This window comes from Quercus suber, unplaced genomic scaffold (genome assembly GCF_002906115.3).
Source record: "Quercus suber isolate HL8 unplaced genomic scaffold, Cork oak 2.0 scaffold_32, whole genome shotgun sequence".
NCBI lineage: Eukaryota > Viridiplantae > Streptophyta > Magnoliopsida > Fagales > Fagaceae > Quercus > Quercus suber.
The window spans coordinates 1,246,084-1,252,051 of NW_027069497.1; the positions used below are offsets into that span (position 1 = coordinate 1,246,084).

At 34.1% G+C, this 5,968-nt stretch overlaps 1 long non-coding RNA gene across 1 annotated transcript; it reads right to left on the reverse strand.

The window, feature by feature from the left end:
* Positions 1-556: 556 nt before the first annotated feature.
* Positions 557-5,923, reverse strand: LOC112001841 (uncharacterized). The gene is made up of 2 exons (XR_002881826.2): positions 5,735-5,923; positions 557-5,579 (listed from the first exon to the last, which is right to left on the reverse strand). It is a non-coding gene; the product is annotated as an uncharacterized LOC112001841 (long non-coding RNA).
* Between the last annotated feature and the right edge of the window lie 45 nt (positions 5,924-5,968).

The following is a 5,968-nucleotide window of genomic DNA, read 5'->3' on the forward strand; positions in this document are numbered from 1 at the left end:
CAATACATATAAAATTGCCTTTAGCCTTAGGGTGTAAAATCCAAACACTTTTTAACTTTAAGAAGTAAAATCCAAACACTTCTAAAAGTTAGAGAGCAAAATCTAAAATTTGAAACGTTAGAGTGTAAAATTCAAATACTCCCAAACTTTAGGAGGTAAAATATAAACTCTGAAATATTAAGGTGCAAAATCTAAGTACTCCTAAGCTTTAAAAGTGTAATTTGCAATTTATCCTTCATAACTTAGAAAGTTTTTTTTTTTTTTTTAATAAAAAAAATAACATGTTTTTTGCCTAATGAGTTTACCAAGATTGCTTTTGTGCACACTACTGCTTCTATTTCACTATTTATTAACTAGCATTCATAATACCTACTCTCACTTAGATAATTTCCTAAGTCACTCGCTGCCTTAGTTTAAATTTGGATATTAAACTCCACCTTCTTAATGCTCTTACATGGGTGACATTGATTACCATTTGGAATTTCATATTTGATGCTTGAATTATTATACATTTAATTAACTAAATATTAAGCAACATTTGGAGCAACAATAAGCGTGATCTGAGAAATGATTTCCACATATGTCACATTGCAAATAACCATCAAGAAATCTCTCATCTTTGAAGAAAATACTCTTATTAAGAACGAGAAAGTGGTATGGATTAAAGGGATACAAGATCTTTCGCAGAAACAGAAGCTTCTCCGTAGTCCATGATGGACGGAAAAATAAGCAACATTTGGAACAACAATAGGCGTGATCCTAACAACGATTTTCACATATGTTATATTGCAAATAACCATCAAAAAATTATCAACAATTAGCGCATTTAAGATCGAGATCGAAATAGCACTCGTCGCAGCCATTGTGTTTTGGGACATCATCATTGTATCTCTCCAAACAAGCATTGCAGTGAAATGTTTCGCCATGTCGTAGATGGATGACTGTGTCTTAAATACTTGCCACCTTCTTCTATAGTTACATATCGTATATACAAGATACATTGCTAAAATCATGTTTTAAAAACATAGTTTCAGTTATAATTAGTGTGTAAGGCAGTGTATAATTTAGTTTGTATAACAATAATTAGTGTATACTATGTATAGAAAGGAGAATGTATCAAAGGTTAGATATGGGGAGAAATAAATACTATTTTTTTTTTCAGTAAAGGCTAGAAAGAAAGATATTGTATGTTATGACAATATAATTTGGCATTTTTATAGTTTACTTTGCTCTAACTTTTAGTGCTTTTTAATTTATTCGTTCAGCTTATTTTAAGCAAGACACAGAATCATTGAAACTCAAATCTTGAAATCTACCCCTAAATTACATACACAAATAATAATTTGAGTAGAATTGTGATGTACTTTTGTGTTAAAAACTCCTTTCCCTCTCTCTTGTGTGTGTGTTTGTTTCTAAAAAAAAAAAAAAAAAAAAGTTATAATTACACTGGTTCTATCTTTGGACTTGGATTTATTACTTATTATGTGTTAGACGAGCTCTTACACCCTTGTGAGCCCAAAAAAAATAAATAAAATGTATATCTAGATATATATGCTGTTCTTGTTTTGAGATATTTGGAGATTATGGATTATTGTTAATGACAATTCTATTGATTTGAATTATACAGTAGAGATAGAAAATCTCTTACCCTAAATATTAAGAGCTCGTGTGAAATGTTATTAAAAAAAAAAAAAAAAAAAAAACTCATGCATGAAATAAAATTAAAAAGATTATAAGGGATAGAAACCTCAATTTCGATGGGATTATTGGTTAATGTTAATGACAATATTCTTTCAATTTGAATTATATGGTAGAGATAACAAATCTCTTATTCTAAATATGAAGAACTCGTGTGAAATGTTATAAAAAATAAAAAAAATTCATGCGTGAAATAAAAATAAAAATAAAATGATAAAGATAATTTATCCTTACGAACATCTATCGAAATTGAGAGTCTACATACTGTCCTCTTGCCATATATTCAATCAGACCTCTTAATTATTTTTCTCTAAACTCCAAAACAAAGTACTGAATGTTGTTTTTCTTTATCTTTAGGTGCGAAGAGTCCTAAAAAAAGGCTTGAAAATGTTAATAAGTGTGCCTATGCTCAACCCGGCATTTTGAGGGAACAAAGAATAGGGCAATATAAGCAATATTAGAAAATGGCTAATATATATGTCGGTTCGACTAGATGCTGCCATCCCTTCAAGTATGATTAAACTCAGGTTGAGGCTGTGACAGAGTGACACTGGTTCAGGTGAGATATATATATTGCAATATATATAAACAATGCAAGTCAATGACTCATTCCACACTAAATGAATCATACAAAGTACCTGAAAAACCCCGAGATTTTGATTGTACTCATACTCCGGCAACGTCATTGAAACCATGACCTGCAACCTATGAGTAGGAGGTATAAACCCTATCCCTCCAATCATTTCCTTACAATGCTCTCCACAACCAATGCCTGTACACGGCACAATTGGCACGTAAGCCACTGGACTGTGCTTAGCGTAATTGAAATTCAACACCTCCTTCATCTGACTCAACTCCTTCATCGAGTGCCCAACCAAAATGACACTAAAAAACCACTGACGACACCAATAGAGAGCACAAAACAACGCAGACAAAGACCGATGACAGAATCCCCCATTCACACCGCAATGTGACTTTCCAAATCCTGGTGCTCCCTCATCCAAGGGTTTAGGGTTGCAGGTTTGAATTTGGAGAGCTTTAGGCTCAAATAGTCTATGTCGCGACGCATCGTTTGGTACGGATTGGTGATGAGAGTGTAAGAGTGATAGAGAAAGAAGAGAGGGAAGGTAGTGAAGGTGATGAAGAGATTGATTTGGAAGGTAATGGCTTTGATTACTAGTCCAACTATGAATATCAACTAATTGAATGATGGATCGCTGAGTTCCACTGTTGAGTTGGTCGAGTCGTTAGCAACGACGACGACGACTCGATTATTGGTGGTTACGATTGAATTTTCACTCTGAACTAGCTCCAGTTTTACTTATCTTCTCGTTTTCAGTTAGGTTCTGAGAAATCCGATATTGATTGCAAAAGGTGAAGGAGTTGAAGCTAGAGGTTTTGGAATTGGCGCCGGAGAATGAGTGGAGAGAGAGAGATTGGCAGCGGAGGGTGGAGGAGGAGTCGGCAATGAGGAGAACAGAGAGGGAGAAGGAGGAGGGGGAGGAGGTTGAGGTGTAGCATTCTGATTAGGGAGTGAGGGAAGAGGGGCAATCATAGAAGGGAAAGTTGTCTAGGGCATCGAGGAAAATGACTGACTCTCCGTCCTCAACAACTGCTCTCTGAGTCTTCAATTCGTCGTTTTACATCCTCCAATTCAGCACTAGCTAGTTTTCTTTCATTCTCAGTATTTTGAGCTAGTTTTTGGTTATCCTTTTTTGCAAAAGCAAATTCTAATAAATTGTACAATTGTAACAAATAATAACAAAGAATTCATATTTCATTTTCTAAAACATTCACCATTTTTTAGTTTTGAAAACTTTCTTTGCAAGTCAATCTTTTCTTGCCTTTTCTTTTGGTAGTTCTCTTCAAATTTGAAGTAACTCTCTTTCCACTGCAATTCACTAAGAATTTTTAATTTCAAAATGATATACCATTCCAAAATTCAAAATAAAAACACATATACAACAACACCAAGGAATTTTATGTTTTTGTTATGTGTTTTTAATTTAAATTTTGGAGTGGGTTTGGTATTTTAGTTTGAAATTGGGAATTCTTGGTGAATTGCAGTGGAAGGAAGAATATTTTAAATCTGAAGAGAATTACCATAGAGGCAAAAGATTGAGCTGCAAAGAAAATTCTCAATACTAAAGAATGGTGAACATTTTAGAAAATGAATTCTTTGTTATTTTGTTACAATTGTACAATTTATTAGAATTTGCAAAATTTATTAGAATTTGATTTTGCAGAAAAGGATATTCTTATTGAAGAATGTAGAAAAAGATAAGCAAAAGCTAGTTCAAAATATTGAAAATGAAAGAAAACTAGCTAGTGTTGAATTGAAGGAGGCAAAACGGCAATTGAAGACTTAAAGAGCCATTGTCGAGGACGGAGAGTCACTCGTTTTGCTGTTTTGTTACTATTCTCTAGTTTGCATTCAGAAATTAGGATTAGTTGATTTGCTACTATTCTCTTGTTACTTGTTAGCATTGAGATTAGTTGATATGGTACTGACCACTAGTTGATTTGGTTAATATTACAAGTTTTAAAATGGTCCATTGATATTTGATTTTGATACTTTGGCGAAACTACATTATTATTGGTCCTTTAAGTTTACTTACTGAGCACATTCTCAAAAAAAAAAAAAAAAAAGTTTACTTATTGAGCACTATTAGTCTTTCAAGTTTAAAATAAGTGTTATTGGTTCAATTTAAAAAATGAACACAATTGATCCTTCGGTTAATGACTGTTAGTTTTAATGCCTATGTGGTTAAGAAACAAATGATGCGACAAATTTCTAGTGATGTGGAACTAAATTTAATATTAAAAAATAAAAACAAAAATATCTGACTCATTAAAAACCCATCCAACCATTAAAACCTAACCCATTTCAGGTGACCCATTAAAAAACGGGTATTCCCAATTTGGAATCACACTGCACTGATATATATATATATATATATATAGACACACACACACCAGATGCCAATTACGGCATGAGACCAAGTTAGCTATACAAACTTTGACCAAGCCATTTTTTATTTTCCTCCATCTCTTCTCTGAAACCCCACAGCATATCCCCAAAACCAAAACAATAGCAATGACTTAGCCAACCTTGATTTGGGTTGTGTTGGCTCTATTGCTGGTGTCGTCGATTGAGGAAACATTTTGCCCTGTTATTAAGCCTCCCACAGTTCGTTTGACAACCATGGCTTCCGGTTTAATTACAAATCTCTATGTTTCTTCTACTACTTAAAATTCTAATTCCAACTCTACTTTAGCACACCAAACACCAATGAACCTACTCTGTCAATTTCATATTACTTCTACTCTTAAGTGCCTACTCATTCGTCTTGACGTAGCGGTCGGTTTCGTCCCCTAGTACAGAGAAATTTCTCAAAGACAAGAATGGTGTTATTACAGATCAGGAGAATCCAGAATCTCATCTATGATGTACAAAAGATAGAGACTTGATCCATGATCAGTGCTACTGTCCCACTCAGCCTTAATCCTTGTTGTGGGACAAACAAACAAGGGCACAAGGAGTTTGGGATACCCACTTAAGAGGCACTACACCTCAATGTCTAGAAATTCTTAAGTTAACTAGAACACAAACACTATCCAAAACAGATAAAAAAAAGAAGAACTACCAAGCATGATATTCAAATACACAAGAAAAAAAAAATTATAACTTTTCATCAACAACTAATTACCTTAATTTCTTGCCAATTCCACCCATTCCAAAGAGTGATTAGATTAGAATGAGCCGATCTCCTTTTTTTGTTTTGACTCGCTGGGGTGCTCTTCGGAGGGGCTCCAAACAGTTTGCCTCGACAATTGAGGCAGCCCAAGGATGGGTGGGGCGGTCATGAGGGTGTCTGCGGCTGGAGAGAGAAGAGGATTAGAGTGAGGTAGAGCATTCACAGTAAAACATTTATAAAATTTAACTTTTAGCAATTCAAACCACTATTTTACCTATTCAAACCTATCTAGTCCACCTTTATATTTTTGAACAACCCATTTAAAATAATATAAATACCTCATTAAAATAAAATAATGATAAACAACCACTCAAAGACCGATCCATCACAACACAACATAACAGCAACAGCCACCTCCACCGTTGCCCCACCAGCCACAACCACAAGCCACGGCAGTGCAGAAAAAAAAAAAAAATCCAGGCGACAACAACCTTCCTCTTCCACCTCTTCTCAACCTGAGACCACCAATCACAGCAAAAAAAAAAAAAAAAAAAAAAAAAAAAAAAACAAAA